This window comes from Euprymna scolopes, chromosome 2, assembly GCF_053919585.1.
Source record: "Euprymna scolopes isolate OS-2025 chromosome 2, ASM5391958v1, whole genome shotgun sequence".
NCBI classification, from domain to species: Eukaryota; Metazoa; Mollusca; class Cephalopoda; order Sepiida; family Sepiolidae; genus Euprymna; species Euprymna scolopes.
In genome coordinates, this window is record NC_136483.1 from 11,226,610 (window position 1) to 11,236,515 (window position 9,906).

The 9,906-nt window shown below is 35.0% G+C and overlaps 1 pseudogene; it reads left to right on the forward strand.

Annotated features, from left to right (window-relative positions):
* The first annotated feature begins 251 nt into the window (after positions 1 to 251).
* Positions 252 to 351, forward strand: LOC145242474 (U2 spliceosomal RNA; annotated as a pseudogene).
* Positions 352 to 9,906: the final 9,555 nt, after the last annotated feature.

Genomic DNA, 9,906 nt, shown 5'->3' on the forward strand with positions numbered 1-9,906 from the left:
CCCCGGGGAGTTGGTCCCCATTTCCCCTTCACTCCTCACATTAAAAATCGGCCTTGTGCTTAATTTGCTTGGTGGGGGCGCAAATAAATACCCTCACATATAAGACCTTGGTCAATGTAGGGGCAACCCTTCATACCAATCGTCACTATCCAGCTCCCCTACTCCCCGGGGAGTTGGTCCTCATTTACCCTTCACTCCTCACATTAAAAATCGGCCTTGTGCCTAATTTGCTCGGTGGGGTTCAAATAAATACCCTTTACTTGGCCTTTTGGCCAAGATCAAAGTGTAGTATCTGTTCTTACTACATGTTGTATTTATTTTAATTAATCTTATTTTTATTTCGGACTATTAGTCTCATCTTTATTTGTTGTTGTTTGTTTGTTTTTATTGGTTCACAACGTTTCGGCCAACTTCCTCTGGCCTTCGTCAGGTGGTAACCGCGACGGATAGGAACTTCGAATCTCCTAACTGCATTCTCAGCCATCACTGCCATCCGTAGTTGTCGTCGTCTCACCACATTTTTGACCAATTACCTCTGGCACGCTTTGGGTGGGATTGAAACCGCTATCTTCAGACAATGTTCATCTGGAACCGTAGAGATTCAACGTCTCTATCAACTGCGCCACGGGCCCCGAAGGGCGATCAAGGTTGGATTCTTTGATCTTATACATCCACATTTATTCATTATCTGATCTTCCATAGTCGGGTCCGTACCGATTGGTATATATATATATTATTCCTTAATTGGAATTTTTTATTTTGAGATGAGCATTTTTATGTTAATTAATTTTATTTTTATTTCGGACTATTAGTCTCATCTTTATTAGTTGTTGTTTGTTTGTTTTTATTGGTTCACAACGTTTCGGCCAACTTCCTCTGGCCTTCGTCAGGTGGTAACCGCGACGGATAGGAACTTCGAATCTCCTAACTGCATTCTCAGCCATCACTGCCATCCGTAGTTGTCGTCGTCTCACCACATTTTTGACCAATTACCTCTGGCACGCTTTGGGTGGGATTGAAACCGCTATCTTCAGACAATGTTCATCTGGAACCGTAGAGATTCAACGTCTCTATCAACTGCGCCACGGGCCCCGAAGGGCGATCAAGGTTGGATTCTTTGATCTTATACATCCACATTTATAATAGTCCGAAATAAAAATAAAATTAATTAACATAAAAATAAAACCATCTAGTAAGTAAGTCATTTAATCACCTGCAATCACTGCATCAACTCGCTCTCGAATTTACTATAATACCAATAATTTATTTTTCAAGGGATCATCAGTTGTTTACCATGAAACACTGTTTCGGGGATATAATATATATATATATATATATATATATATATATATATATATATATATATATATATGTGTGTGTGTGTGTGTGTGTGTGTGTGTGTGTGTGTGTGTGTGTATATAAATATATATCGATGTATTATATTTTTTAGTACCTTTTAATCCAATTTAAAGCTGTGTGGTAGCTGGTTGTTGCATATAGAATATATTGATGTGGTGGGGGTTGTTAACTTGGTTTGGTCCATGTTTCTAAGTTTTAGTTTAATTTGTTATCTACTAAGAAATTGGGGAATAGGTTATCAAGATATTCTTTCATTTGCTGTAGAGTTTTATTGGGGGGGGGCTCAATTAATAAGATTTTTTATACTTGCGGTCTTGCATTGGTAGGGACATTCACTTTTGAAGTTTAAGATACAGGAATTGGTTGCAATAGTCTTTTTATACAGAAAAGTAATGAATTCATCTTTACAAGAGTCAATGAGAACATCAAGAAATGGAATGCTATTATTTAATTTAATTTATTATTTAATTTAATTTATTATTTAATTTAATTTATTATTTAATTTAATTTAATTTATTATTTAATTTAATTTATTATTTAATTTAATTTAATTCATAAGTGAAAGCTAGTACGGAATTTGTTTGAAAATGATCCTTTAGTTTTTCTATTCAGCAAGAATACAAATATCGTCGACGTACCTAACGTAAATAGATTATTTTTAATTTTTATTATTTTTAATGGTATTAAATATTTTATTCTCCAGGTTGGACGTATAAAAAATGCTAAAGGTGGGTCCCAATAAAAGATAAATAGTTGAGGACCGTGAATACCTAAAGGATCAGAGATGCAACATCGAGCCTAAGGACACTTTTCATCTTGGTCCAGTAGATTTAGTTTTCTAACAAAGGACTTGGAATTACATTTTTATTATAGTTTTAATGATTAAAACTTTTAAGGCTATACATATATATATATATATATATATATATATATATATATATATATATGCATGTGTATTTTTGTGTATATATTCATATATATATTATATATATATCATATTTATGTATATATAAAATACTTTCTTTTCTTTTTTACATTTTCACCCCATGCATATTGCCACTTTGTTGTAGGGGGCTACTATCAGGGACATGGGCATCAGGGGTACTGTTTAGGGAGTTGGGCAGCAAGATGTCGGTTCACGCTGCACTTGAACTTCTGCATGTCAGTACAGTTGGGGAAGCAGGGACCCGGTAGGGAATTCCAAAGTCTAGCTGTCCTGGGGAAGAAACTACTGGAGTAGAAGGCTCCCTTACATCTAGGGATCTCAATTGTGAAAGGGTGGGATTTTGCTGCTTCTCGGGTTTGTCGGGGATATTTACGTCGAGGTGGGTACAAGTGTTTTCAGTTCGTCAAAGCATTCACCGTTAAAGTACTTGTAGCAAACGCAGAGGGATGCAACATTTTGTCGATGGGACAGGGGCTGAAGTTTAGATGACAGTTCAGGCCCTATCAGATTGGCGACTCTCTTTTGAACCTTGTCTAGGAGTGAGAGACTAGTGGTAGATGCACAACCAAAATATGACAACAATACTCCATACATGGGCGAATGGTGGCCTTATAGAGGTATAGGATACTTTCGGGCGTTAGTAGCTTTCTAGCACAGTAGATAGAACCTACCTTCTTCGCAGCGGTCCTGGCGATACTCTCGATGTAATTGTTCCAACTCATGTTTCCTGAGAGCGTTAGGCCGAGGAATTTAAAGGATGTACTTTCAGATAAAGAGTCATTGGCCATTAATATTGGTGGTAGAGAAGGTTTCTTGTAATTATTGAAGGAAACGAGTTTTGTCTTGGCAGCATTGATGTGACCATCCATTTATGTTCCCATTCCACTACAGATCGGAGGTTATCCTCTACTGTTTCTGCCATTTTTTTAGATATGTGTTCATTTGTTTTCCTGTCATGTCTGTTATAAAGTGTGGTGTCGTCAGCATGTATACCCATCTCACAGACAATTTTGTCATGGAGGTAATTTATGAATATTAGGTATAACAGAGGTCCCAGGATAGACCTCTGAAGCACTCCCGCATTTATATCGTATTGTTTAGATGTACGACCGTCGAGGACAACCTGGATTTTTCTCTTATCTAAGAAGGATTTAATTATATCTATATAATGTCGAAAATCGGACTCACGTCGTTTGATATACTATAATATTATATACGTATGTATGCATAGATATATGCATATTTATATACATATGTAAATATTTACATATGTGAATATGATATATATATATATATATATATATATATATATATATATATATATATATATATATATATATGACCTATTTTTTTGCCCTATATTTTTTTTACACCTTTTAACATCCTTTTTGTCTGGGTCATTTTGACATTTGTTTTTCTATCTTATATTTAATTCTATCACCATTAAATTTTTTTCCTCTTCTTCTTCCCTGATCTTTCTTATTATGTCTCGGCAGTCGTGTGAAAAGCATATCTTATTTTTCTTTTATTAATATTATTGGAATTTTCCCCTTTTCTTTTTTTTGTACATATTGGTGAATTATTCCATGGATTTCGACCTTTTGGATTATTTTGGACCATCTTTCAATTACGTGATTTCGTTAGATTTTACTTGTACAAATGGAAACTCAATTAACTTTCTTGGAGTTATATTTTTGGATTATACCGTCATTGGATTATTTACCTTTCACCAGACTATCCATTCACGTGTAATCACCTTTTTCTTCACCCTCAGCTCCACTTTTTGTTATCAAGTAAGATCTTTGACTTACTTGTTGTTTCATCAAATACTTTGATATGCAAAATCCGATCCCGCATTTTGCTAATTCCTACCCTCTGATGAGAAGGAAAGTATTTCTTCGAAACTCCGCGGATTAAGGACTATCCACTTATCAAATGTTCCCTTTTCAGATTAAATATGTTTTTAAATCTTTTTCAAAGTGTTTTTAACATGTTTTATTAACTATTTGCTCTAATATATATATATATATATATATATATATATATATATATATATATATATATATATATGCGTGCATACAAATGCACATACCTATATATATACATTATATTTCATATATAAGGATTATATACGTGCACACACAGACAGACACACACACACAAACAGACATACATATGTGTGTGTGGGGGGAGGGGGGAGTAAAACAAAAGAAATTTACGTCTTGTGCCTGATTAGAATCTGTCAAGGTCAACACAAAGGGTAACAGATTTTAAAATTGATATCGGCCTCCACTGTCCTAATGCCCTGTGGTACACAGTTGCAAAGTGTCCGATGTCTGTTGTCATGTAAAATATTTCCGATACCGAACTACAATGCTAATAGACAGGCAGTTTCTCTTAAAGCAACATAAGCATGTTACCATAAGTGTGATATCTTCTTTATCCATCGTGTTATGACAAGACATCAGCTTGGAACGAAAGTCCTGTCCGTTTTATAACCTTAAGAATGTTAGATTATTAAATAATCAATGTAGTCTGTGTTTTTCTCTACGATCGCTTCATATCAATCAGCTTTCTAATGCCACATTCATGAAATGGCTGGATTTTATATTAATATACTTTGAAAAGGACGTGGTCAAGTATATGATATTTTATGTGCTTCCGATTAATCATTGCGTTAATTACTTATATTTTCTGTACAGTTCTCCTTCAAATCAGGATTTTACTGTAAGCGATCGTCTCTCTGATAATATAGATGCAGCACACAATAGTAACGCCCAAATACATGCGTTTAATGTCCACCATAAAAATTAGCTTGGTTTCTCAGGTTACACACATGCAACTGAACGCTCTACTTATAGCTGCTCTATGGCCCATTCCCTCACACAGACAGTCATGTTCCCAACCCGTCTACCAGATCGAGAACCCCAGCAGGCTTCACTTCTAGACCTATTCTTCACCAGAATACCTGATATACTTTGAAAAGGGGTGATCAACTCGGACTCATCAAACACTGAAACACTGAAACAATGAATGAGTAAGTCGGAAATAAAGACGAAAATTGTCTCTTCATATTTATTACTGGATTATATTATAATTTATGCAGATTTTTATTTATTTATTATAATATTATATTATTATAGTTTAATTAATGCAGAATTCTTTTGTATTATAAACAGAAACATAACGTTAAATTCATTAAAAGAAATAAAGTAAAAACGGAAAGAAACTGAAACAATTTACTTCTTGTAAGTAAAAATATGTATATACTCGAGCTGAGATCGAAACAAAAACCGAAAGACAGTGAGATAAGTATGATAACCATTAGGCTAGCTTGATATGATCCGTTAAAAAGTATTTTCAAACCTACTTAGTCTTAACATAATAATCTGCCGTGCGAATGATTCACGATGCGTATTCGTGAAACAGTTGACAAACAGATAAAAATCCGGTGACTCCCCCACCATGTACCAATTTTTAAATTTTAAACTCTTAGCGGCCCTTTTTCCGGATGAAAAGGTTTTTACATGTTTGAATACCCAATATACTAAATTTCAAGTCTGTAGATCAAAAATTCGTTGAGTATATAGGTTGAGAAGTGTCCTCACACACACATTCTCACTTTTATAGTTGTATAGATTATCTCGTTTCTTGCACGGATATTTTTCAATTCATATACTGCTTTTAAACTTATATTTTTATGTCTAAAACTTATACATACACGGCGCACAATACGCCACGCTAAACTATAACACTTTCTTGTGGAATTTTAAGAGCTTTGTTCGATTGGTTTGATGTTGTTATTTGTTAAATTTTGTTAAGTTATTTATTTATTTATTTTTTTTTTTTTTTGCCTAGATTGTTTTGCGGCATATCAACCCTTTCCGGTCATTTAATGCCGACTCCAATTATTGTGGTAAAATATTTTATGCTTCAAATGTTTTGTCTTCATACATTTTTTCCTGCTTGAAGTTTTCAATAGGATTCTGAATTTTTGAATAGGATTTTTCCTGCTTGAAGTTTTGAATACGATTCTGTTTGTTGTTTACGCGTATTCTTTGTAAAATATATATTCTATTAAGATGAGACTGGATCGGTTAATAATAGTAATTAATATATAGATGACTAGCAGGGTGATCTGACGTTGTCTGGGATTGAATGAGGATCAACAAATGTTCCACCCTCGCATATTTTTATTGTCATCGAAATCGGTGAAATTGTCTAGTTTTTAATCAAATTGATTGATTGCCTGCTCTAGTTAGGGACCCCCCTCCGCAGTGTACCAGGAGGAAACTTCACATGCCTTCATGCATTGACTTAGTCCGCAATACATTGTAGTCTACATTGCACTGTAGAGAATCTGCTGTTGATTTAATAAAATCATATGTAAATAATGGCTTCACTAAAAGTTTAAAATGCAAAAGTCAAGTATTATGGTTCAACTGTGCTCTAAACAGAAATATTCATTTCGAAAGGAGCCCCTGCCTTATCAAAGAGCCTATTGTTCATTTTATGAAATTATTTTTACATAATCACCTTAATTAAAATTTAAACCTACAAAAGTCAAGTATCATGGTTCAATTGTGCTTTAATACGAAATATTCATTTCGAACGTGCCTCTATCTTTTGAAAGAACCTGTTGTTGGTTTTATATGCCGGGCCTTTCTACTTGTGCGGTAATAAAACTTCTCAAATGCACTTGTGATGTTAGGTTGTATAAAAGTGTTAACTTTGGACAAAATCGAACTTTCTTTCTTTAATCGGAATTTTTCGATTATCGATTTCGATACTTATCTGATGCATTCCGATACAAAATCTACGTGGACACTCCCAGACACATAAATTATCTTCGTGTGAAGTTTTTTAAGAAATCAACCCAGCCGTTTCCGAGTCTATTGGGAACGAACTCACACACGTACACATTTACACGCGCGCGCACACAAAGTTTACTGTAGTAGATTAATTGGAATCGGAATCGGGAATCGGAAAAATCCTAACTGGAGGTATCGAAAATGGTATCGGAATAGGAAATTTTTAGCCTTATTTCCGATTCCAAAATATATATTTTAATCATTTTCTTAGAAAACAAATGAAATAAGCTATATATTTTTTATTATAGAATTGTTTATTTACGATAAAAAATGTGCATACTTTCTTAAAACCAAATTGAACTAGTCAGTAGTTTATAAGATAGTGTGTTTTTTATGTACAAGTGATTTATTCTGGTTAGCTATCTTATGTAGTATCATGCGTTGGTCGTACAGCGATTTTGAAACTATTACTATTTAGTAACTTCTTCCACTAAATCATTTTGGTAATATTCTTCATTTTTTTCTTTTTTTTTTCTTCTCCGTTTTTCTCCTTTTATCCTTTTTTTTTCCTGATTTTGGTTTTCTTTCTTTCTTCTTTTTATTCATCCACTTCATCTACCTTCATCTTTTTTGTTTTTTTTCTTCTTTTTTTATAATTCATCTTCATCATATTTTCATCGTTGTCATTATCGTTGTTGTTGTTCTTCTTCTTCTTCTTCTTCTCCCTTCTTCCCATCTTCTTTATACCCTTTCATCCTTTTTTCTTCTGTTTTCGTCTTTTTCTTACTCACCCACTTCTTTCTCGCCTTCTACATTTTTCTTCTCCCTTCTCACCTTCATATTTTTTGCCCCTTCATCTGTTTTTTCCGTTCCCCTCATCTTTTTCGATTTATTGCTTTCCTTCATCTTCCCATTGGTCTTTTTTTCGTTCCTCTTCACCTTCCTATCAACTTTGACAGTTTATCATTGAGGCTGCTAGTCAGCAGAATCCCAAAGCAAATAATATCTTTTATCGGAATTTTGAATAGTAATGTGTTGCGTGTTCTATACATTGTCATTTACTTAATACTAATTACTACTTTTGCTAACCTCGTCTGGCACTCTTCTTAGCAGAAGTTAAGAACGTTTGTACACATCAGCACTTCGCATTCACATCCATGTTTCGGCTCTACTCATCTTTCTTAGGCTAGTCGATGCCATTTTTATTTAGTTAGCAATATTTTACATCATTCTCTCAATTTGGTGCAAAAGACCAGCTTAATGTTTCGTCTTAATTATCTTTTAAGCCTTCATCGGGATTGAGTACAAAATTCTATTTTGTTAATTGCAAAAATAATTGTCTTAAATCATCATTCATGTTTTTTACGGAAATTGCTCCAGACAAAGCATGAAGCCACTTGATATAAGGAGTTAATAAGTCTTGAAAATATTGAGGCTATTGGTAGGAGGAAAACAACAACACATTGTATTACGAGATCCCTGGCGACACCGGATGATCTTGCTTTTCAAATAGAGGAAGAGAAGATGGGAGAGGATGAGGTATGGTTAGGGGGCGTGCTGACACTTGGTCAAGGAAAGACAGATGTTTATGAGATTTCTGTCCACCAGAGAAGAAATAGTATCTTTTTCAATGAAAAGAAAATATAAAATCTGATAATAGGATTCGTGGAACAAGAGATTGTTTTTCTAGTTGGATTTGGTAAAAATGAATTTTAACTACTAATTGAGTAAGACAGGTACAATGACTTGAGTTCAAAAGGTCTGCTTTGGTGTCTGGGAGATGTTGTCATTTGGGTCCACCTGTTGTATTTAACTACCAGACCACCAAGCCAGTGATAAGTTAGTTGGGCAGATAAATAAATAAATTGAACCTAGGGAGAGATATGATCATGAAAGAGGAAGAAGAGGGTCACAAGAAAATAGAAAATGAAAAGAATAAAATAAGGGGATAGAGAAAGGAGTTCACGAGAGAAGAAAAAGAATAAGATAATGGGATAGAGAAAAAAGAGGTTCAGAGAAAAAAAAGGAAAAGTAATCTTCAATATGACAGAGGGGAGAACAGGCCAGTTTTATAAAAATGATTGGCTTTTTAGAGTTAGGGTTCTTTTTTACTGGCTGGCATCGAGGCCCCCAGATCGCTCTCACCCCGCCTGGGGGGTGCAAAACCCTTATAGGAGCTAAGTTGAAAGGCTCTTGTTCTTAGCTGGGAAATTAATTAGAGGAACTTAAGTTATACAACCTGCGTCATGAAGCTTGGATTAAGAAACTCGACTTTTAAACAAGTGTAGAACGATTTCTGAATAATTATTTTGTTGGTTTTTACGAAAATGAACCAGAGTTTTTCTTTCTTTCTCGATTGCCTGAATGAAGATGCAGTTTATTCCAGGTATGCCCTGACGCCAGATGATGAAAGAGATAAACTGGATCCAGCACGAAGCCAGAGTGACGACCGAAATCGACAATGTTGCCACACGGACTTAGGGTCATGCACATTTCGCGTGCCCTGGGCAGCAGAAAGATATTTTCCAGTGACCAGTGAGAGTCTGGTCACCCTTGAGGGGTCCACCACAAGACAAGTAAGAATGTAGCCCTGCTGGGTTGAATCTATGGTCCTGTGAGATGGGAGAGACGAACACGGCCAGAAGTACATAACAAATATGCTCCCGTGAACCAGGATAGCGACGGATGCGGCCCGGCCCTCTGACAAGAGAGGGTGTTAGGGTTATAATTGTAGGGGTAGAGAATAGTTTCAGGTGCCAGAAACTACTATGATCGACAGAGAACCCGATT